The sequence below is a fragment of the Microcebus murinus genome, chromosome 11 (assembly GCF_040939455.1).
Source record: "Microcebus murinus isolate Inina chromosome 11, M.murinus_Inina_mat1.0, whole genome shotgun sequence".
In the NCBI taxonomy this organism is placed as follows: Eukaryota; Metazoa; Chordata; class Mammalia; order Primates; family Cheirogaleidae; genus Microcebus; species Microcebus murinus.
The window spans coordinates 64967364-64993004 of record NC_134114.1 but is presented as its reverse complement, the minus strand read 5'-3'; the positions used below and the strand labels follow the sequence as shown (position 1 = coordinate 64993004).

At 34.1% G+C, this 25641-nt stretch overlaps 1 protein-coding gene and 1 long non-coding RNA gene across 22 annotated transcripts in view; one reads left to right on the top strand and one right to left on the bottom strand.

Moving 5' to 3' along the window:
* The window catches only part of MEF2C (myocyte enhancer factor 2C), a 166515-nt gene that overhangs the window by 44998 nt on the left and 95876 nt on the right, over positions 1-25641 (top strand). For 2 of the 21 annotated variants that reach the window (XM_012781472.3, XM_012781470.3), the window contains exon 1: positions 23037-25531. The exons of 16 other annotated variants lie outside the window; for them this stretch is intronic. The gene's annotated coding sequence lies outside the window, so the exon portion shown is untranslated. Of the gene's footprint in view, positions 1-23014; positions 25532-25641 lie in introns of those variants that run through there. 3 more of the 21 variants (XM_076008174.1, XM_076008173.1, XM_076008178.1) reach the window with 2 other exon arrangements.
* LOC142873744 (uncharacterized) overlaps positions 8733-25641 on the bottom strand; it is a 74034-nt gene continuing 57125 nt past the window's right edge. Inside the window, exon 3 of the long non-coding RNA XR_012921708.1 lies at positions 8733-10383. This is a non-coding gene — a long non-coding RNA (uncharacterized LOC142873744). The remainder of the gene's footprint in view (positions 10384-25641) is intronic.

Sequence of the window (25641 nt, the reverse complement as noted above, 5' to 3'; positions counted from 1 at the left end):
GATGAGGCTGAAGCAGGAGGATTGCTTGAGCCCAGAAGTTTGAGGTTGCTGTGAGCTAGACTGATGCCACAGCACTCTAGCCTGGGCAACAGAGCAAGACTGTGTCAAAGAGAAAGAGAGAGAGAGAGAGAGAGAGGAGGAGGAGGAAGAGGAGGAGGAGGAGGAGGAGAGGGAGGGAGGGAGGGAGGAAGGGAAGGGAAGAAGGGAAGGGAAGGGAAGGGAAGGGAAGGGAAGGGAAGGGAAGGGAAGGGAAGGGAAGGGAAGGGAAGGGAAGGGAAGGGAGAAAGAAAGGGAGAAAAAATGGAAGAAAGAAAGGAAGAAAGGCCTATATTTGTTGAAATTACATTAATAGGAAAAAAATACTTTGCTGGATATTTTCATGAGCCAAAAATGCATTTAACTCACGAGATTTTGTTGGTGGCATTTTATTAACTTCCTTGTTTTTATTTTATTTTTGAGACAGAGTCTCACTCTGTCACCCGGCTAGAGTATAGTAGTGTCATCGTAGCTCACTGCAACATCAAACACCCGGGCTTAAACTATGCTCCTGCCTCAGCCTCCTAGAGTGCTAGGATTATAGGCATGAGCCACCACACCTGGCCGACTTCATTGTTTCCTGCTTTGGGATTTTTTTCTGCACCATCTAGATTTCAACCTGAGCACACTTTACAGGAAACCTGAAGGAAGGGAATAAAAATCGATGCAACATCAAGTGCATTACTTTATTCATTGCCTCTTAACTTACTCTACTCATCAACCCAACTAGGTATTTTATTCTTTTTTATTAGAAAAAGAATCCATGAAACATTGAGGAAAAAAATACCCAAAATTATTAAAAGAAATATATCATCTCATTACTATATGTAGTACTGTCCAAAAAACTGTAGTAATGCTTTCCTAAAAAAAATTAATTTGTTTTGGAGATAAAAATATTTTCAAATTATTTAAGAAAGTAAACTTTAATGTGGGGTATATTTTTATATTGTTATAAAATATTCTACATAGCACTTAACAAGTCTGTTTCAAATACCCACATTTAATAACAGCAATTTAAAAATAAACTCTAAGTCTGAGAAAAAGTTCCAAAGCTTCTTTTTAAATTTATGTTTGTTCTTCAGATTTCTTTAGCAAGGACATTGCTGGCCCAGCACCCTTCCCAGTTGCCTCCCACCCTACTTGTCTTCATCTTCGTTACTGCACACATAACCTCTTTGGGGAGTAAACCACACATAAGCTATTCTAGAATGGGTCAGTTCATTCACAGAAATGCTAAAATTAGAATGAATCCTAGTTCTCAGAAACACAAAAGTAAAACCTTTAAGGCTCTATCGAACACAGTTGTGATTCATTGCAGTCCTTTTTTCATATCACAATAGCAAGTCAACTTTTGTGACTCCAGTAAACATGGTTCTCAAAGATTGCATGAAATATGTACAGTATCACTGTAAAATAGAAATACTGTATAAATGTAAATTATTCTTAGCCCACATTAGATCATAAACACCTTGACCTTGGGCGTTGCACCTTCAACATCTCTGCTTTCTCTTGGTCTGAATGAAGCTGTTGCACATAACAGATGTCCCATCTTTGTTGAATAAAACTGAAGCAAGTGGGCTGGGTGAAGTGGCTCACACCTATAGCACTTTGGGAGGCTGAGGCAGAACGATTGCTGGAGCTCAGGAGTTTGAGGTTGCAGTGAGCTATGACAATGCCACTGCACTCTAGCCCAGGCAACAGGCAAGAACCTGCCTCAGAAAACAACAACAACAAAAAAAAAACAACAACCAAAAAGAAAGCAACAAAACAAATTGAAACAAGTGACTGAAGGGTAATGATTGTCCTTATTTAAGTGAGAGAGACCTAGGAAAAACAGTTGATGAAGTATTTCCACCAGGAGTCTTTTCCCAGTGGGGTAGTTATCTTTCTCACCTCTTGACTTTCAGAAGACTTTATAAATACCTGTTTTATGGTATTTACAAAATTCTGTCTTGTACTAAAGTTACTACTTAAAGTATCATTCCCAGTTTGGTAAAATTTAAACTCTTTAGGGTACAGAGATTAAGTTTTATCACCTTTGTTTTCAGGATATACTTCCTGATGGATTTATAATCGTTTAACTAACAAATGACTTTTTGTACTAGATCTGCTATACTACCTGACTGGCTGAAGGGTGTTGATCATAACTACTCTATAAATCCATGGCTATAATATCAATTTATTGGATACTAATACAGAGTTTACAGTCGGGGAAGCTGAAGTTTAGAAGTCACATAGATTAAATCTTTGTTCCCAAAGAAAACATGGTTCTTATATGGCTACAAAAAGCTGCTATCAATGGCTTTTAATTCATTTTGTATGTAGGTAATAGATAAATCATACTTCTACATCTTTCTTAAATTATACTTTTACATTTCTTTCTCAGGTTTTGTCCCCATATAGAAATTTTGAATTATTATGGTTCTTGTTTATATCACAAGTGGAAGTCATGAGATAACAATACTGTTGTCACTGATAAAGCAGTGGTGAAATACACATTTATGATTCATTAGAAGACATAGTGCAACTTATTGGCCCTGTTTGGAGTTTAAGCTTTACCCAATCCATTCCTGTAAGTTGTTTTATTTGTTTTGTGATGAGCATCTGATTAGGTTGATCTTTTATTTCTGTAACTATCTGAAGAAATCAAGTACATTGGAAAGGGTTTGTAGCTTTTGTAAATCTATTATATAGACATCTAACAAAAGCTAAATTATGCCTTTATCTATTCCACTGCTAGTTAGCATCAGTAGATGATGGGAATAAGAAAATCAAAATGGTATCCATATCATTAAGTTTTACTCTTCATTAGTAGTCTTTGTAATGCATCTGTTTTAATAATATTGCTATCTAAAATGATGGTCATTTTTATTTTGCATAGATTTCATTTATGCAGTTTTCAATTACCTGTATCCATTTAATGATACTGGCTTATTATCGTTTTCCATTTATTGAATACCTAAGCATTATGTAACTAACAGAGCATTTCTTCTTAGTAGTCAAATAGAAGATACCTGGCCACCACGTGTACACTGCTGTTTAATAACTGACTCATGTTCAAGGGCATACATGTCCAGACTAGAAGACCTTAGGTAGCCCACCTCAGTTACAGCTACATTCTTAAGAGCAGCACATGTACTATTTTAATTATCGCTTAGAAAATAAAATAATTATCATAAACATCTTTATTAAAGAAAGTTTTCTTGTTGAACAGTATATTTATTTCAAATGATGGTTAATGCTCCAAGAATCCTATGTTCAAATAAATAGAACGTTGCTATGAGTGGTCTTGTCCAGGAACTGAGCTTAGAATATGAATCTGACTACCTTCTCGTCACGTTTCATGAACTTTCATCATCTCAGTTTTTATCTCTACCACTGGTACTTTTAGGTGTGTGTTTTCTTTATATCTATTAATACAAATAGCTTTAAAATGAACTTTTTAATGATATAGAAGAGATTTAAAATATAGAGAAAAAGGATGTTATTTTTAAAAAATATTACAATTGTTGAGTGTTCTGTTACTAACCAAAGTTGAACACACAGCTTAATATACACTTCTAAAATTGTTTTAATCATATTTATCATATCTAAAAAGATACCCCTAAGTTATTTTTTGTCACTATAGTACTAAGGAATGTAGAGCATTCTGTATATATTATTGCCAAATACAATTGCTGTGGGTCATTTAAATTTTTACTTGTCATTATAGAAATGTTGCAATGTAAAATACAGTTTAATAATTTGCTTATATTCTAGATATCTAAGCACTTATTGCTTGAGCCTGATTGTATTGATTGCATTATAAAGTTTAAAGTAATAATCTTCCCAGTACATTTCAGTACAATTAGAATGCTTTAATCTTTGAGAGATGCTGAAAATAGGCTTCACAATTTCAAGTACTTATGATAAATATTATATAGTATAGTCACACAAATAAAAATGCATAAAATTATTTTAAGTTAAAAATATAAAATAGATAAGTGTACATTACTAAATATTGAATTTTTGTACCTTAAGTTAGCCAGCTGATCATCCAGAATATGAAATTAACAATAGTGGTTTGTAGAATGTTGGCATATAGAAGCTAAAAGTTAGTAGAAAAATTAGCCAAATGATAGCAGATAGATTGTTCACACTGAATGAATTTGTTAAATCTATATCCAATAATTGTTAAGACAGACTGAGTGATATCAAAATGGAAGACAAAGTGAAGTCATGGCATTATTCTAACAATGAAACAAAGTAGCAAAATTCTTCATGAAAATACAGTTGACCCTTGAACAACACAGGGATTAAGGATGCTGACCTCCAATGCAGTTGAAATTTCAAGTATAAATTTTGACTTCCCAAATGCTTAATTAATAATAGCCTACTGTTGACCAGAAGTTTTACTGATAACAGTTGATTAACAAATATCTTGTATGTTATATGTATTAATAATGTATTCTTACAATAAGAAAAATTAGAAAAAAGAAAATGATGTTAAGAAAATTATAAGGAAGAGAAAATATATTTACTATTCATTAGGTGGAAATGGGTCATCATAAAGATCTCCATCCTCGTCATCTTCCTGTTAAGTAGGTTGAGGAGGAGGTGGAAGAGGAGGGTTGATCCTGCTGTCTTGGGGGTAGCAGAGACAGAAGAAAATTTGTGTGTAAGTGGACAGTACAAACCTGCCTGTGTTGTTCAGGAGTCAACTGTACATATACATTCTTCATTAAAGAATTCATTGTATGGAAATTATTCAATAACATTTCTAGAGAGATATTTTATAGAAATCAGCAAAGTCGGAGTGTGTACACAAGGCCTGTAGCTTTCACCTGCTGTTCCATGTTGCAGTGAAGGGCATTCTGGCCATCAGAGTGGCCCTGAAGAGCAGTGGCCTACTAAGGTCTGCTCCAACTTTACACTCTTCCACACTGTCATCCACTTAGGCAGTTACCACTCAGATGCTACATTCTTAAAGCAATCAAAATAGTCACCATTTCTCACATTTCTCATTAAAATGTTGGATTCCTTTTATTATAGTATGACAGTTAAAGAGCAGACAATTGCGCAGTTCCCAACCCCAGATCCACCACTTATCATGAGCAAGAGAGGTCCTTTTTGCCTTAGTTTCCTCATTTGTAAAATGGACATAATACTATACCAAGGTTGTTATGGAGATTAAATGAATTAACATTTAGAAAGGAAATAGAACAGTGCATGGCCCAAAACAAGAATTAGCAACCATTATCTTTTTGTAACTTTGACAATCAAGAAATTTTACTTTGAAGGATTTTGGGGTTTTGCCTTTTGAGGGGAAAGTCTAGGAAATAGATTTTATACTTACCTACGTAATCCTAATTGTCCTACAAGCTAAAGTCATTAAAGACTTTACTATTTTTATCTTTTCAAAGTTTTAAAAAAATTATTGTAATGGAATTTTAGTGGTTTCAATTCAAATTATTAATTTTGAAATGGAACTAGGGAATATTAGATTTGCTAATTTCTGGAAGTTTCTGAGTTTTGAAATGTTGATTAATAATAGATAATTTTTTTGAAAGAACTTGTGGATTTATCTGCCTGAAACAACAGAGAGAATAAAACTTTAATAGTTATCAATCATTAATTCAATTGATAAAAAGTCAAACATTTAGACACGTTAGTTGGTAAAATTGTGTTTAAACTTCTATTGTGGATTTTTTAAATTGAGCTTTAAACAACATTTTGTATTAGCCAAATATCACACTCATTTTTTATTTATTTATTATGTGCATATGACCTTATTAGTTATGTATTTTTAACAGGTCTCACAACCCCTGCAGAATAAACAAGAGAGATTTCCCATAGAATTCAACAGCCAAAATCTTGTGTGCCAACTCTTGGATACGTTAATTTTAAGAATTAGACAGAGTATGTGGATTGCTGAGTATGTAGAACAGAGATTGCTGTTCCATGTCTAAGTGTTCCTTTATTTTCAAATTAACTGATTCAGAAACAAGTAAATCGAAAATACTTTAAAGTACTTGATACAATCATATTCTTCTAAGAAGTATTTTCCATTATTGAAGAATTTTTGAGTCATACAAGAAAATGTAATACTCTTGTATGGCCCACTTAGAACTCTAAATAACTAGTTTATTGATGTAGAGAACTAAGTCTATCACAGAGGACAGTGACATTAATAAACAGAATTTTTATCCTCAAGAATGTCAGTTTTTAATCAAAATCTAAACTTTATTTTTTTATCAGTATGCCCTATTCTTTTTTTAATTTGGGGTGAGAGTATGGAGTGAAAAGTTACACTACAGTTTTCAAAACATGTGTCAGTTTTATCAATGTTACTATGACTAGAATAATTATAACAAAAATTAAATGATACACATAAAGCACTTAGCATATTGCTTGTTATGATGACTAAGTAGAGAGATGGAAATGTTTGGAAATGTTAACCTTTATCCTACAGATGTGGTTTCTATACACATAAGGTTATTCAATATTCTATAAAGTAAGAGATATTACATATATAAAGTTGTATTTATTCAACCAAACTTCTGGAGCTAGCTTTGTTATCTTCTACTAAAATTATTTATGCCACTATAACTTTGGACTTTCAAATACAGATTATTATTCAGTTATTAAATCATGCATATTTTCTTCACAACTTCTTTCTGCTACCTGCCTTTGAGGATTTTTAATGCCAAATTATTCTATATCATCTTTGTAAAAGATATGATAATCAAAAACATTAAAAGTCTCAGATAAAATATTATATATGAATTTTAGTTACATCACCCTGTGCCCAACTGCTTGTTATAGTTAAGTTTGCAGAATGGAGTTTATTTGCATTCTGTATATTGCCACTTTTTACTCATGTACTTTATAAATGGAATTTATTTGAATCTGCTTTTTTGTAATTTAGATAATAGTTGTTTGTATTCAAATTCAGATTTGAGGAACTCCTTTGAAATGCATTTGTTATCTCAGTCATTACCAAAAATTGTACAAATATAAATGAGATCAATGAAAGATAAATGATGATCTTATATGAAAGCTATAGATTGGTATCTGTTGTTGTATCCTAACTAATTATGTATCTAATCAATCTGTTAAAATTCTATGTGGAAGTCCTGGGATTATTCTTTCTCTTTTTTTAATGTAGTTGCTTTATAGTTGAGTTACTAAATGAACAAAAGAAAAGTGATCATAGAGGAAGTTGGCATGGAGAATTGTCGCTGTACTCAGCTCTTTTGATCTTTTTCTAAATATAGTTTTAAAATATTGTCCAGGTCAGCTGATGTAAGCAGGGAAGTGCTTCTTCATGTCTTCTTTCTTTCCCAGTCATTTCAATAATGTTTTTGATGAATTAAAGTATATAAGTGAAACAAAAAGAAATCAGTGCTAAGCTCTAATATCAAACTGAAAATTAAAATTGCTGATTCCCCAGATATTTATAATAGATTGCTAATCTCAAAACCAGGACTAAATTGGTATTCTAGCGCTGAAGTGGTAAATTTTTAATAAAGATGTCTCTTATGAGCAAGTTTTATTATAACATACTAGAATATCATTTATTCTTTGAGTGTGTGATTTATTCTATTTAAATATAAGTCCTGTAAAGGAGATGTGTTAATCTATTTTTACTCTAAGTACATAAATATGTCTGCTACACTCTAGTTGCTAGATATATTCAGAAGCCAATATGCCTACACTCTCACATTTCTTCTGTAAATGATGAATAATATTGATAAATGAAAATTACAAATCTGCAATAGAGCTCAACTATCGAATACTAAATCATTCTGTTACTAACTTCATGTTCCAATGGCATTTTCTAGATTTAAAAAATGCCATCCCTACATTTAAAAAATATTTTGTGCTTTTGCAGCAATGTAAGCAAATGTGCATTTGAAAGGAAATTCACAACACAGCCACAAATAATTCCCTTTAAGATTCAAAGTGCCATTTTCAAGAATGGTTCAATTTTCAAAATAGAATATTTAAAACCTCTTTCCTGCCAGACTACGAACATTCCACGTATTTGGTACAATTAAAATAGAAGAGTGGTGGAATGGAACTCTTCCATCTATATTTTGGAAAAACATTCACTCACCTCAATTTGTCAGTGTGCATTAAGAGGCTAGACATTATGCAGTAGGAAAAAAAAAAGAAGGCAGCTCTAACTCATGTGACTGACATATACTGAGCATGACCATTAATACAACTTGGCAGTGACCTTGGTGGCATTACAGGTAATCTCCTTGCAGGGATAAACTGTATTTGAATGATACTTCTACCACGTTAAGCATAAAGAGAGTTCTCCTTGGAACTTCACTGCTTAATTTTCTTTTATCCTAACAAAAATATTTTAAAAGTAATTCCTGTAATGCTTTTCTTTTTCCCTTTTCTCCCTCAAATGACAATTTACTCTCAACACATTGTTACTATCATTTTTCTGTCATTATCGGGGACTGCTCTATATTTGTAGCACTTTCATAAAGCCTTGAAGTCAATTTTATTTTTATTATAGGCATAACTCTTCAGTCAAATGTTGTTATACCACTCATAACCAAAGTTCTAAAAAGCAGAAGGCACGTGTAGAGAACATATAGGTTGAAAACTCAGTGTTGAAGAAAATTCTTTATTATATATTTTATAAAAATTCTCAGCAAATATTATTACCATTTAGAATTTATTCAGATTATATAAGAGGAAATATGTATTTTTATCACAACTTCTGAGGTATTTACAACACAAGATACAAATGCATCATTGTTGTTTCCTACTTCAGATGAGTTGATCATACAGGGAGGGGACTGAGATGCGTAGAAGATTCAGGTAAATGAATGGAAAAGACCATGACAGATAGTAAAGTTGTAGTAATCGTGGGATTACAACTGCAATCGTGAGATTACAGTTGTAATCTCATATTTAGTAATATATCTGTATTGAAATGCCTATAATAGAGAACTTTAACATAATGAAAGTTGGTCTTAGTAAAAAGTTCCTAAGCAGATCATAATTTCTTACTTACGGTTGCTTCCACGTCATATTTCAATACAGGAAATGAACAGTGACTATAAAGGAAGAGTATTTTTTCCATAATGTGGATCCATTTAAAAACTTTTCCTTCCTGAATTGTTTCTGGGGTCTTTTGGCAATTTGAACCAGCTGTTGACAGCAGCATTTATAGGCACCATTGACATGGGAGGGCATGACAGTTGCGGTTCAGTGTTCATTATTTATAATTTTCATTCTAGTCTACACTTTTATATGCAGTCTAAATTACTTATGGAATTAAAGCACATTCACTAGTCATTGACATATTTTAGTATCTAATATATGTAAAATACTAGAAAGTTACTTACAATCAATGGGTCATTTTAAATGTACAAGGTGAATTATTTTCATAAATAGAACACTTAAGCATCATTTGATAAGGACATAGAAATTTATTAGGTAAGGTATGTTCAATAAATTACAGGGTACTGCATTTCTCATCAGTTCCTCTATAAATTTAATCTTTAGCAGCAGCATCTGTTTCCAATTCATTGTCAAGTTGATCTATATAGTCAGAGTTCCTAATTATGTTTACATAAGACATACACCAAATGCAAAATTAGAAGTATCTTATCCTTGACTATAAATTTTAAATAAATGATTGCTGGAAGCCTATAACATTATTTAAAATCTTAACCATGGGGGGAAAAGTTGTTCTTGAAAATTACTGTAAATAGAAGTACATTAAGAAATATTATTTGAATCAGAGAAAAAGTTAAATTTACTTAGTATTTTGGTGTACTATGTTTAAACTAAAAATAGCAATATAGTTTTCTAATTTTTAAAATATGATAAGCAAAAGCCAAGCAGAAACTAAACAAAATGCCCTTCTCCAATCTAGTGAGAATAAAACTTTGAGGTATATTTTTAGGTAAAAGCTCAGATTATGGATGCAGTTGAATTTAATATGTATGTCACTGTCAACTGACTTAGGACTTTGAAAGGCAAATGGCTCATGGAATGAGAGACCCAAATAGAAATGCTTTTCTTTTTCCATGAGCTTTTTAAAAAAAACAAAACACACAAAAAAACTAAAGAAATATTTTATGAAGTCCTGCATCCAAAAAAAAATTAGATACGAAAAAGGATTAGAGTAGACAAGCATTACCACTCTATATATTGGGATCTTCCAAAATAGCTCAGTCTTTTGTATCTCCCAGCCAGTTGCCACTGTTCTCTCTTCATCATAGTCTTCTCCTTCTCAGGCAGGATACAAGGAGGGACAGTAAGTTTCTCTGGACAGATGGTTGTGGTGAACATCATCGCATGCCATCTCCAGCTTGTATGTTTCAGTGCCAGGCTCTGTAAAATTAAAAATTGCCTTTCTTCAAAAATCATTGAGATCCTAACTAAGAATACCATCTTTTTAAAGAAGATTATTATTATAATTATTTAGGTTCTCATAAACACATAAAAGATTCACCTAAGAAGCTGACATACTGGCAGACATCTAGCTACACATAAGAGATGCTTTCTTGTTGATCTCACTGTTTCTTCCTCTGATAATTTTTTTAATATACTTAATGAAAACTAAAATTGTGACAAAAGAATTGTCACAATATTTCCCAGTTCTTTATTTATTATAATTTTAGGCTGATGCTAGATTCATAAATTCTCAAGAAAGGATTTTTCTCACTGTATATCTTTTACTTTCTTTCTGTACAGTTAATATCTGTAATTGTGCTCTGTTTCTTCTGATCCAGCATCTTTTATTACATGATAGAGAGCCATTAATCACTTGCTCTCATACTTATATAATAGAAATGTCTAAATATCACAGTCGCAGATTACCCAGATATGTAACACCAGGCTTTCTTGATTTATTAAATTTTTTTCTTTTTCAGTTTAGTTTTCTCATCAAACCTGGTGATTTGCCAAAGCTTCTCAATCTTTTAGGGCCTAAACACAGGCACGAATGAAAGATCTGAAGAAGTCAACAATAGAAAAGATGAATTTTAATGGAGCATATTTCAAAGGACTTGAAAATATTACAAGGTGTTATAAAATTGAGTATGTAGGGTAAATGATTGCACAAGTGGTCAAAAAACACTTCATCTTGAATAAGCATTAAAGAGGAGGAGAGTATCTTGTTGAATAAAGAAAATGCCAACATCAAACAACATTATGAGAACAGGAGAAATTAATAGTATAGAAATAAAAGTTTTAAGACATAGTAAAGGCTTAAAGTTGGATAAGGAGAATTAAAATTAAGAGATAATCTTTATAAATTTATTTAGTTTGGGCAAAAACAACAATAAAAGTTAAAATAAGTACAACCCATTTTTAATGTGGAGGGGAAAGCAAATATAGATGATACCAGTAATGTGTAATTTCCACCAGGGCATGAATTTTTGTTTTATTTCCTGATATATCACCTGGCATAGTGCCTCAAACTTAGTAGTTACTCAGAAAAAAAAAAAAAAAATTGTTGAATGAAGGAATGAATGCAGTGCTTCTTTGCCTTATTTTTTGACCTTTATTAAGCAGTGAAATGAACTCATGCTTCTGGCCACATACATGAAATGTGGCACATGTATCTATGATCTATGATATCCAGAGACGCTAAGAAATAAGAAACAAAGTAAATTTCACAAAACTCTTCCTGAGCAGGTTTGGGTTTACTAAGATCATTTTAATAGCAGGAACTATTATAACATGCTGCCATTACAAGGCCACAAGCTGCTTTTCTTAAGAATTTTTGAGTAGAAGGTGATTATCATAGTGATGACATTTTTTTAAAGGAAACAGAGGATGACCCTGAGAACCACAGTTGGTAACTCTCTTATTTATAGCCTTAAAAATATACAAAGAAACATCACAACGAAATCCATGTGTTATTTATCCTGAAAAGTCCCAGGTGCATGAACCAACAAAGCATCGTGTACCAGGCACCCTCAAACTACAGCTCTCGGGGCACATGCGGGTGTTTTTGCCCATTTGTTTTTTTACTTCACAATAAGATATGTGCAGTGTGCATAGGAATTTGTTCATAGTTTTTTTTAAACTATAGTCCAGCCCTCCAACAGTCTGAGGGACAGTGAACTGGCCCCCTGTTTGAAAAGTTTGAGGACCCCTGGCTAAGCAATGGTCTTATAAGAATATTTTCATCTTCATTGATAAAACAGAGAAGAGATAGGTATAATTTCAACTTTCCGAGGCTTTTTATTTTTTTGTGTATGAGATCCTCATCCATAAATTGGGAAAATGTCATCTAAATCACACACAGATTTTAATGGTAGCTAAAGAAATAATGGAGTAAATGATTTAGTCATTAAATTTTAAAATGCTAGCAAGTCCTGTGTTAAGAGAGTGTTTGAGGTCTGGCCCTTGAAAGATAGGATCAGAACTCAGCATGACCTTGGCACACTGGAAAAGTGGTCAGAAATCCTGAAGCCAAGGAGAAAAAAAAATAAACTCTCTAAATTCAAAATGTGGAACAGTTGGCAAGAAACAAATCTGGCAAGGGAAAAAAATACAAAATTGAAATAAGTGAAAAGGTAAACATTTACTTTAAAATTCATACAGCGTGTGGATAATTAAAAATATGCATTTGATAAGAGTTTACAACAAAAGGCTTCTTTAAGGACTATGTATATTTTTGGACTCCACACCTAACGGCAAATATAATTTGACATGATGAGCTGCAAAGATGGGGAAAAAATAAAAACTAAAGTAAGAAAGGATTAAAAGAATCAGTATAAATCAATACACAATCTTCAAAGTGTGTAAAAGGAGGACATGGTCACCAAATGTTCTCTGTGCAGAGGACAGAATAAGAGGAGTAGACATAAAGTATTCTGTGAAGGATTAGCTATAAGTAAGAATTTCCTGAGAGTGAGAGTTGTGAAATAGCAAAATAGGTTACTGAGGAAGGTTAAGTTGCTCCTTTTCCGGAAGACCTTAAAAATAGGAGAGATGGAATCTTTGTGAAATAATTTGGGTATGGTATTATCTGAAGGAGGGGGAAATGATATGACCTTGTGTGGCCCCTGCCAATATTAATATCCGGCATTTCTCCTCTTCACTTGGCTGAATGGAAATACAAATACATACTTCTAACCAAAAGAAAGGATTTTTATCTCTGCTGTTTTCTGACATGGCAAAATTTATCTTTCTCATAAATATTCATTTTAAGGCAAGTGAAATTTCCAAACCCATCCTGAAATTCTCCATAATATGTTTAGGATGACATTTATAAATGTTTATATTAACTAATTTTTTGAAAGGAATGTGATAAAGGTGTTTCTACATTCATTGTTTTTCTACTTCACAAGATATGAATGACAAACATTTTTATATAATTTTGAATTTTAGAATCCTTGGGAATGTTTGGTATGTGAACTAGTTACTTGATGGAAATGTCCACTTTTCTAGTACTTAAGAGTAACGTGCACTCTCTCTCCCCTTCTCAGAATACTTTTGTTACTGGACCCACCAACACACATGAGTGATACTGATATAAAAATTACTCTAGAGTTGTCTTCACTTCAAAAAGCAGTATTTGCCAACAGGTTCTTTCTTACTGAATTAGAAATCTCAGAGATTTCCTGTTTACCGAAAGCCCTTTTAGAGTGCATGGGATATAGAAGCGGCCATTTTGAGCTTTCATTTTGCCTTGTCAACTGCCCAGCATCTTAAGTCGAATTCAGTGTTGGATATAATATGCCATTGTTGCCTGTGGAGTTTTTGCATGGCTCTGACGCACTGTCCTCACCAACTAGTACAAAAGCATATGTAAATTCATTAATGAATATATATGTACCACGGTGTTCTGCCTATGAAAGTAGGAGAAAAGTCTGACACATGCTGAAAATAGACACACTATTATTTCCTCACACTCTGTAGGCTCTGCTAGGGCAAGGCTACACAATACATTGTGAAAAAATAGCAATGTGAACTTCTGTAATATACCAAAGTGTGTCGTTTTTCTTCAACAATTATGAGTATATTGCCAGTTATGTCAACTGTTTTTACACAATTAATTAGTATATTTTATTAGGTGTGTGTCTTATAAAGCTGATAGCCATGAAATTACTTCTAAAATAATGTATTTAAAGAGGTTGAATTGCACAGTTATACTCAGAGCTCTCAAACACAAGGAATTCTAAAGAAGTAGGTAAATGTATAAAGTTCTGAAATAGAAACTCCACTGCAAATGGAAGAATTTGTAGTAGACTGTAATTTGAGGAGACGAAGGAGAAGAAAGAGAAAGAGCATAGAGTGAGGAAGATGAGGATGAGTAGCAACCAGGGGAGGAGAGAAGAGATAACAGGGGTGGGGCATACCACAGTGGATTAGATCTGGTATAGAAACCTAGTCAAAGTACTTTTAAGGAGAACATGATGATTGCTTCAAGCCTTGGAGACAAGATAGCTATAATAGTCTGTGTAACTCTCGTCTTTATCATAAATGCAGTTGACTCTCCTGACCCATTGTCAGGAAGACACCTGTTTTACTTTTCCCAGGAGTTGTGAAGAGTATATGCCAATTTGTACATTTACCTGGTTTTCCTTGTGAGCAACCACATGCATTTATAGAAAGTGGATAAAACAAACAAACCAAAAACAGCTGTTGTTGACCAGCCAGTAAATTCTAATACTAATGACAAATATCTAACTTCTGTTGTGATCCTCTGCTGGCACAGTGAACTCATTGTTGCCATCAAAAATAAGAGAATGTTAGATGTGTTGAAGAACACCGACTTTAAAAGTACTTAATAAACTCTGCCGAATCCTTCTCAATACCACATATTCTACATAGAATTTCAATTTTTAAGTACTCTTTTGAATATGTGTTATAGCATAGAGAATATGTGTTTGGAGTACTGAGTCTGGAACTGGATTTATATGGATTCAGATTACACCTCTAACACTAGCTGTGTGACCATGGGCAGGTTACTTAACCTCTCTGTCCTCCAGGCTTCTTTTCTGTAAAATGGAATTATAATAGTTCCTTCCTCATAGGCTTGTTGGAGAGATTAGAGGTAATATATGTAAAGCTTTTAATGCCTTAGAATTTTATAATTCCTAGCTATTATTTATTTATTAAGCTTAGCGGAAAAACAATTATATTTATCCAGACAGTTAAACACTGTTGTCAGCTTATTTTTTCCTCTAGAAAAATACCCTTTTGAAAAGTATTCTAACTACTTTTTATTTTTTACTCCTTTATTAAATTTAAGAACTTGAAAGGATTCTACCATTTAAGAACCTGAAAGGGGTCTTAGAAATTGAACCCAGCTCCCTATACATATGTCTGAGGAAAATAAGACCGAAAGATATGCAGCTAGTGGGTAGCAAAACGCAACCACAAGTCTAACTCCAAATAGAGCTTGCTTTCCACCGTGCCCTGTTGCTTTGTGCTTAGTGCTTTGGGCTTTGGGAACAAATCACACTCTGTAATTGCTAAATATTTTATCAATTTTTTACTTTAAATGAACAGCAGTTTTCTGCACCTGATCTCACGTTTGTACTCCTGTTTGTAACGCGAAATGAATAGTTTTCCACTGTTTCATAATTTCTTTAACAGTACTATTACCATCTTCTTATGCCCAGCAATGAGCTGAGTATTGGTTTGGGGCATTTCAGCAGTCAGAGAGAGGAAGCTTGTTGTTTTCTTTAAAGCTAGCATTTCCCAAAGGATATCCCAGATAAACTGAAAAATATTCCAGATTCTGGCATTCAGCATATGGAAGAATATGAAAAAGGCTGGAGCAAAGAAACTAGTTTTCCTTTTTTTTTTTTTTTTTTTTTTTTTTTTTTTTAGAAACAACTTGTTAACATCCTTAGGAACCTGTAATCTTTGGAATCCTCTTTAGGGAATGCTGACATAGGCACTTGGGGATCTCTAAGGACAGTCTTGAGCTGGCTTCCACTCATCACTACTTTCTTTTAGATTCTAGGTTTGAGAGAATCAAGCTAAAATACGGTCACTTTTGTAACTTCTGGTCTATAGTAGCATGGTCTTTATTTTATAGGGGAAGAAGCACTGTAATACTTTCCGTTTAGTATTATCTGCCAAGGATGACTTGAGCTATCCTTGAAAACAGCCCGGGACAGAATGTGTAGACATGCTGAGATAAGGAGCCTCCTGCTAGGCCTGCAACCTAGAAACTGTCTCGGCTCAGCGCTGGCCCACCAAGCCACCGTTGCAAAGCACGCTTGTCCTTGCCCTGCTAGGATTGTATGGAGGAAACATTTTGCTTGTCTGAGAACACCTCTATTCCTAGCTCTTTTGACAGTTTCATTTTCCATATCCCCTCAGTTCTAACCATGTGGAAAAGGAGATAAAGAAAGGTGATGAAATGAAAAAAATGGAGTGGGGAATGCTGTAAGTAGAGAGAAGAAACTCGTATTTCCATGCCTGGTTTATATGCAGTCATGACTAGGTGTTAGAGGGTGAAATAAATGTACCGCAGAGGTTATTTTCCTTGATAGAGAGGTGAGAATGCAATGTGAAATATTGGTTAGCATTGAAAATGAAATCAAACACCATACAAATTTTTGTTATAATAAAAGTCTGTACGTGATTCATTTAGGAAAGATAAAAATGCAGTTTTGATTTTAAATTTTTTTTGAATTTATGATTCTTTTTCAGGGCATTTGTTCAATGGTAAATGAAAATAGATTAGTGTTAATTTAAGCTTCATGGTAAATTATATGACTACCCCTATTTTAAAACTGATAAACTTATGTTCACTAAACAGTAAATAGAAAGAAAATTGTTTGAAATAAAGCATCAAATTTATACTACCCCCAGAAAATGGCAGGGAAGGAAGAATTGAAAATGTATACCCTTAATTTCTTCAAGTTGCATTGTATAGGAAATTTTGACTCCTTCCTTTAAAATACTATAGATTTTCCTTGGACATTTCTATTTCACAACTTTTAAAATGAAAGTATAAGTCTGTCCCTTTACTCTAATTTTCTATTTATTAAAAATTATAATCCTTAAATTTGTATTTATTTTCCTCTTACAAAATACTTTTCCAGTATTTTGATTTTAAAAATACTAGATAATTTAATTTTTCTATTCATTCCAAGTTGGAAATTAATCTGTTTGGCTTGAGGCTACATAGCTTACTCTCATTAGATAAGGATGTCCAAAGATATATGAAGATTTCTGATACAGTGAGTCACTGGGATTTTCAAATATTGCTGAGATCTTAATCAAAGCTCTGCTGATTGCTTGGGAGTTGGGTCCTTTGAGAGAAGAAATAAATCAACCTAACCCAAAGACTAAGTTACGTTAGTAATGGTGTAAGATTATTTCTAAAAGTTTTTTTTTAAAGTGATCTTTATATAATTCTATATTTTACACTTGCAGAAATTTTACATTACATTTGTCAGATTGTTCCTGGTGCTTCCATATTTAGCATTGCAAAATGAACTTACATTCTTGAGAGCTATTTCAACCAATGGGCATTACTATTATGAAATATCCACATTAAGGGAAGATACACCTTTGGATTCAATTGATACCAATTGAATTTAGAAACAGTTTGCATTATAGTATATTCTCAGTGCTTCAAAGTATTTATAGTTTTTACAAAACTATATAGTACCAACGTGAGGAAAACAGGTTTACACAATGAATATATGAAATTGAATTGCATTTAACTGAATTTTTGCGAACGAGTGTGGTTCTGTTTTTTATTTGAGCCTCAGAACCTCATAATAGAATGTATGTGTTATCGTTCTCATTCTGTTGAGAAGGAAACCGGAGTTTAGGATACTATGTCTAGGCCAACTTCTTAACACTGGTGACAGGCAGAATGCTGGAGTATTTATCATAGAAATTATGCCTGACTCCATCATGCTTTAGGTCATTCCTCAGATGTCATCTTTTCAAATAAGCCTTAAGTGATAAACTGTCCAATAAATGCCCACCTCTGTCCTTCCCTACTTAATCACCCCCTAGCCGATTCTACCATGGTATTTTCTCTATACTTTTTCTCTATCTAAAATCATCGTATTTGGTGCACTTGTATGTGGCCCCTTTCTCCCTTTACAACGTTATTAGCTTCATGAGCTTCAGGGCCTTCTGTTTTTTTTTCATGGTATAACATCCCTGGCACCTAGCACTATCCTTGACATCTTTATGTTTGGCTCATGGTATCCCATGACAGCGATGTAGCCAGGGTTTGATTGCCTGTATATTCCCACCTAAAGTTTAGTTTAAAATCTGCAATCAGAACACACAAAATATGTTATGTGTAGTTTCTCTGCTCCAAAGCTGTGGCAAGTAGCCTGGACTGCATCCTGTTAGAGGATCTGTAGTCCATGTGTGCGCCTTAATCTCATTTCTGACATTTAACTGTCACCATTCCTGACCTGCACCCTGACAGAAGTTCTGAAGTGTTAAAACCGTGTGTTACACAGCCCCAGCATGTTTTACAGTGAGCAGGGCAGTCACGAAGAGGCCTCTTGTCCTGGAGTTTTGCACAGATAAAGGGAGGATATAGTTTTGAGAGGAATGCTATAACTACAAAGTGCATCCTGAAGGCCATTTAGCTCACAATGAAGGTCTGTGTTTTAAAATAGCACTATAACAAAGTAACTACAGAGTTTTGGCAAGGGCTTCACCTATTTATAGAACTAAGTGAGCCATAGTAAATAGTGCCACAGTACCCAGTTCTCCCGTGCCATAACCCCAAACTTACAAGAAGCACTATAATTATATTTTTCTACTTAAAAAAAAAATCATAGTAGCCATTATCAGTTTAACCATACGGAAGCTCAGGCTGAGATTTCTTTTTTAAATGCATAGTTTTGATTTTCAACAGCTGCACTGGGTCTTTAATCATATATTATCTTTATGAAGCCTTTTTCTAACATATGTTAATTGGCTGTTTTCTGTGACAAATTATGAGCTCTTACTTTGATGAGGTTCAATTGCAATCATGTTGGAGTTGAGTACGTAGAGTTTCCACCCCTGCTGGCTCCTCAAACCACTACAAACATCCGCACGTCACTGCAGTGCTGAGTAATGGCAGGATTTGGGCTGGCTGATTTCTCTACAGATTTTTTTTTTTCCACAGGATATTTTCAGCTTCTTTGTACTAAATCTGTTACAGGGTTTGGCCTTTTTAGCAGAAGCATGCTCTAAAATTAACATCACATCTTATTGGAGATTACTATAATACAGTGAGAAATATTTCATAATTCAGCACTCCACCGTCTGTTTTACTGTACTAAAATTTTAGTACATTTATTACACATGTTTTAAAGTGAGTCCATTGTGAGGTTAATAAGTATTTTCTACGTCTTTGGCATTTTGTAACAAATATCTGGAAGTTTCCTCTTTTGAGGGGAATTAACAGTTACTTATTGAGTAGATGATCAGACATATATTTAGCAATCATAATGAAAATGCACACACTGATTTTTTCTAGAGGTTGCTAAATATATCGGTATGTTATTGTATTTTCCTTTTTCTTTGCAGTTCCATCTATTGGTCAAGTAATAAAAACAATAACATGTTCCATCAAGGTTAATGTCCTTTAAGATGCATAGCATCCATTCCAGTTCTCTCTCCTAATGTCAGTTTTTAATGTATGATTAGGATGAACAGATATGTTCTAATCCATCTGCTCTGAGAGCTGTGACAGATAGCCTACATCAAATACCAACAGATGATCGGTGATAGCTATAATTAGAATAGATATAAAAATACAGTGCATTTGTTTATATTCACGGGAAAGTAGTCAGGGTAATTGATTAAGGCCTTCAGAACCCCAGTCAAACACGAGTCATATTGGGATTAATGTAACTATGTTTCTGCCTTGACATCTAAGGAAGAGGACTCTAGGTAAGCTGCAGTTCTCCAAAAGCCAAAGCTAGGGTCAAATTTCCATACAGGTATTAGAGTTTAGAATAAGATGAGCCAGATGTGAATAGGAGCTACTCCTCCTCATGAGGCTGTTTTTAATCAGTCATTTCCCTGGAGTAGCACACAATCAATGAGCTCTAAATCCTGAGGCTACCTGCGCTCATAGGAAGGCCTGGGAACATCATTACAGAACTTACAATTGAGCATATGTGAAAAAATTAGAGCAGAAATTAAGGGTAAGAAAGGTTAACTTAAGAAGTCTTACTTTGGTACTGATTTTTTTCAAGGGAGGGAAAGAGATAATTTCAAATACATAAAAGAAAAAAGGAATATTAAACCCAACTTCTATATGTAGATATTACTTGATTCAAAGATTATAAACAAGCCAAATGAAAATTTATTGTTGGTTTACGTTAGCCAGAACTACTTAAACACGTGTATTACTTGAGAATGTATGCGTGGGTCAATTTCAGCATTGGCAGATGAATGTAAAGATTCTTTTTCACTAGTACCGCTGCAGTGAGGGAGGATGGCTTCAGGAGTCCTGAGTGATGCCTCGGTGTGACTGTAAAGCCAGGTGATGCCCTGTGTCTTGAGCTAAATGTACACTAGAAAATTTAGATCCACTTGATAAGACGCATGCTTAATTGGCTTTAAGAAAATAAACCGAGGTAAAGAACGATGTGTAAATGAAACAGAGAACTTGGCACTTGACTATATGGAAGCCTGTGAGCCATGTGGCTTAATTGGGGCCAGTTGGGATCATTTAATGATTGCTGTCAGAAGATCAGATTTAATTCTCCTTATAAGAAGACCACAGTGGGATAGAGTTAAACAAATTGTCATCAGAGGTTTCAGACGAACAAAGCCTTAATTAGGTTGATTAGGATGCTGTAAAAGAGATGAGGAGAAATAGAAAAATTGATGAATCACTAGGTTCCATGTTAGCCACATATAATAGCAATATCATATATATTTTGAGAGATATTATAGCATTTGGAATATCCCATATATTAGCCTGTGATGTTTTTATGTAAACTTTCTAAATGTGTAAAATTTAACTAGAGATAAAAATAAATGGCATTCAATTTAAATAGCAGATCATTTATCAAGCATTTTCTCCTGAATGTACAACAAAAATATTGACCAGAAGACAATAATATTCTTCTCATTTTAAGGTCATATTTAAATGTTAAATAAATTGGGAAAGTAAATAATGACAGAAGCAGATTATTTTCAAGGACATAATTTTCAGCCACTTAACATAATATTTGAGTACAGAGTAAAACAAAGCCTTTAGTTAGAGTGTCCTTTTAGCCATTCATATCACAATCTTAATAATATTGTGACTGTTTACTGGTGGCATTACTCAGAACTACTCAGGTCTCTTAAAATGTGCTCTTAATGTTTTATCCGTACATTTTGAAAGACTAAAATGTGTTTTGTCCATGTGCTGTGCACACATGCACACACACACACACACAGAGATTATCAGTAAGACTGCTGAAAGAAAATGTGTTCAACACATACAGGCTTATGAGAAAAAATATTTTTAGAACATGTCCATTTTGATAATGAAATATAATTAATTAAAGATTAAGAAAATAATGATCATAAATTTTTCCTAACAGGGTCATGAAATGCCTGAGAATTCAGATTTTTGTCATAATATGATGAAAATGTATAATAGCAACATCTCCCAGTTCAAGCCTCGCTTGCTTTGGAGGCTGACAATCTTGTCTCACTGATGTTGATGTTGTATAGTGCTTAACTTGCTTTGTTCGATAACAGCAACAAAAATCCAGCTGCATGTGCGAATTGAGAGGTTACAGCTGGGGAACAGAACACAATCTGTGATGCAAAATAGTAGCTCTTGCTTTGTGATGAAGACAGTACAAGCTTTACCTTGGGCTAAGCCCTGCCATATCACTGCATGGCCTTTGAAAGAAAACATGGTGGTTGCACTGTTGTGAAAAATTAGGAAAACAAAGGCATGGTAGAACCCTGAATTAATTACTTAATGTGACATGGAAAGACTACAAACCATGGTGGGGTTGAATAGCACGAGGCTCTTGACATATTTAGACCATTTGGAGTTTATTTTGGCATGGGAATGGAGATTACTGTTTTAGCTGCAGTGTGAAAAAAATGTCCAAGACAAAATATACCCTGGATAACCATGACAGGGAAGCTGTGCTTTCCTAGTGTTTATTAAATTTGTTTATAATGCAATACGGTTGTTTAAAGGTATGCATCTCCTAAATTCTGGAACTGTGTAAATAAAATGATTTCTGTCAGTGATAATGGCAGGTTAGGCCCACTTATTAAATTAATTGCAGGGGTTTTCAAAACGAGTTCCTTTTTAGCCTTATTATATTTCTGACATACATTTCATCTCCTTTTGTCCTTGGGGAAAGATATTAAAGTAGGACTAGAAGCATTAATGTAGAGTTTTCAGCAGCCGTGGTCATTGGGAAAATTGATATATTTCCCTAGTTATTTCTACTTTTGCAGCCTGGAGCTCTTCCATAGCTGATACTTAAGAGAAACTTCTTAATTTTCCTAACACTGTAAATTTTTTCTTTGTGTAGTAATTATTGTTGCAGGATAAATGAAGCATAATCTGTTAAAAGTTGCTAGTCAGCTTTGTAAAGTGAGGTCTTCGTGGTATATGTAAGGACTCCCCTGCTCACTTGAAAGCATTACTAAATGGTAAAGTTTTCACTTTATGCCTCAAAACTGAAGCAATCTTACAAATGGTAGGCCATGTTCCAAGCACTGTTATGTATCCAGCCTTCACATGTAGTACCACATTGAATGATCATAACCCTTCTGCAAATGAAGAAGTCTTTCCCTAATTTTGGTTAGGGCAAGGAAACAGCAGTTCCAAGAGATTAAATAATCATTCTGTCCATTGCATGACTACTAAGTACCAAACTAGATTTCGAACTCTGAGCTTCCTGACTCCAAAATCCATTCAGCTTCTACTTCTCAGTGTAAAATATTCAAATTCCACATAGAAGATGCTATGTAAATATGATGAAGGATTAAGTGGGGTTATCAGTCTGCTTCTGTGTGAGCAAAAATAGGAAAATACTTTTAGTAGTAGTCATCACAAATAGCAAGTGAAGAAGATACCTCAGCTGAGAAATATAAATCTTCCTAAGTTAATTCAGTGAATGGACTAATAGTTATTGCCTCGCCCTGTATGTCTGGCACTGGGATAGATACTGGGAATACAAAGGTGAAACAAGACAGACTTGGCTGACAGATATTGAGGAAGAAAGGGAAACGTGATTTCAGCCGTGGCAAGCGCTGTGTAGGAGAAGGACGTGGTGCTGTGAGACTTTATGATCAGGGAATTTGATGTGATCAGGAGGGAGTGGAGTGCTTCCTGAAGAGGTGAAACTGAAGCTGAAACAAAGCAGAGAAGAAATTGAGGAGGCACAGAAGGGAGGGAGGAACATTCCAGGCAGAAGGAATTGCATATGCAAAGGCCCTGTGGTAGGAAGAAGCATGGCAGGTGTGAGGAACTGGAAAAGATAGTCAAAGTTATTTATTATTTGTATGTGTGATATTATGTTACTGAGACTTCAAGATGACTCAGAATTCATCATATTGATACTAAATTAGAATAAGTTGGGAAAATTAATTGTGTTTGCCATGATGGTATTTATCAAGTGGGAAGAAAATGTCTGTTCTTTTATTACTCTTAGAGGGATCAGTCTTGGCTATGTGACTTTGAAATGAACTCAGATTGCACTCACAGCTAGGGTAATATAACATATAAAATATATGAAATGGAGCGAATTTTTTTAGCGAAGGCAACATTTCTCAACTTATAAGACACCACACAGTCGAGTACCAGTAAGAGTTTGGTTATATCTTTTGAAGTTCAGAATAGCTCTTAATGGAAAAAAGTGAAAGTTCTGCTTGTTCCTTTTAACCAAAATTTCAAACAAATCACAAAGTATTATAAAAAGTTAAATGTATCTAGATGCAACATAAATGAGCAAGATTGTCCACTTAAAATAATAACAAATTACTTAATTGTTTGAATTAGTAATAGTTGTAGCAACTGGGCTTAGGATCATTTTTGCCCCTTACTAATTATCCAGTTTGTATTTATTTAACAGTATTACTTCTTCATGTATGATATAGTGTGCTCAATTTTCAGCCTTGTGTTTTTACAAAACATTATATGAGGATGCTAGCATTAGTGAAAGTATAAGTCAATGCAAAAGTTATTTGTTAATAGGAATAAAAGAAAACTAGGATTTTTTTTCTCTGCAAATTGACATCACATATTTTAGTGTTTTAGCATTATTCATAGGCTGTTTTTATTTAAGTGACTGGTGCATTGTACTTACTGTAGCAAAATACATGCTTTGCGAAGATAAGTTTAGCAGAAGAGAATTAATTTCTTCCCACATCTTTTAATGTGGCATGGCAGTCTCACTCTAAGATCAAAACACATAACTGAAGGTTATGTTTAACTTCTAAATCAAAGTGTTGTGGGAAGATGATTGAAATCTGATGATGACTCAGATCCACTTGATATGTGGTTTTCTTCCTACAGAAACCTTATGGTAGAATGCCATTTCCATGTTAGAAAGAACCTAAGAGCGCTGAGATTAAATAGTTTTACTATAGACTGAAAGTTTGTTATTTGCTTTGGTTTCTAGTTTGAATTTTTTAAAAGAATCTTGAGAGCCATACTACTTAGGAATCTTTTCCCCTTCAGTATATCTTTTCTTTTTTTTTTTTTTTTAAATGTGAGGGCAAGCAAGTAATCAGTGTATTTTACCAACAAGCATTGATTTTTTTGACAGTTTTCATGATTCTGTTTTTTACCAAAAGTTATAATTTATCCATTTAGCCCTTTGCTTGTGTTGAATTCTTCATTTGCTTCCAAGGGTAAATTTGGATTATGTGGCTGCGTTAACTGTGTCAGATGTTTGTTGTGAGACGTGGTAAAACAGTAATTGAGACATATTTGCCACTTCACCAAAGTAAACTTATGTTTGATTTCTTATTTTTATTTCTTGAAGCGATCATAATAAACCTAGAGCCGAAATGGATTTTTCTCAGGTGTCTGAAAGATGGAAATTCAAAATCACGTCCTAGGTCCGGATTTCTCTCATTGTCCCTTATCTGAACCTCTCTCTCCAAGGCCTCTGTGTGTGGCGTGTACAGCACAGCACACTCAGACGGTTCTACTGAGAGAAGGAAGTGGAGAGTTTTGGTTCCCATTTTACACTTCTGGAACAGTTTAGGGAAGGAAGCACCTTTACACCTTTTATTGTTCGTGGTTGCTGACATCACATCCTTCCCTGACCAGTCTGTGTGCGTGTTTCCTGCCATTCTGTCAAGATTCTTCTGTGTTAACTGGGAGCGATTTGTAGGAGGGAGCGAGGGAGGAGGGGAAGGAGGGGGAGGTGTGTGCCATTCAAGGGAACTTGTTTGTAAATGCGAGAGAGCCGGGTGGGAGGACGATCTTTAGCATCTGTCCAGAAGAAATTCCTCTCCACTTGGGTCTCAAACCACTTTGCCTTCATCTGTCTGCTTGTGCCAAACTCAAAGTGAACAGAAGCCTGCCATAATGAAGTTCCCCTTTTTAGTAAGCAGCCTCATTTTATTTTTCTTTTATTTAGGTTGGCAAAAAAAAAAAAAAAAAAAGCAGAAGACTGTAACTCTATAGAGTGTAACTATAGTAGAGCATTTCTTTTT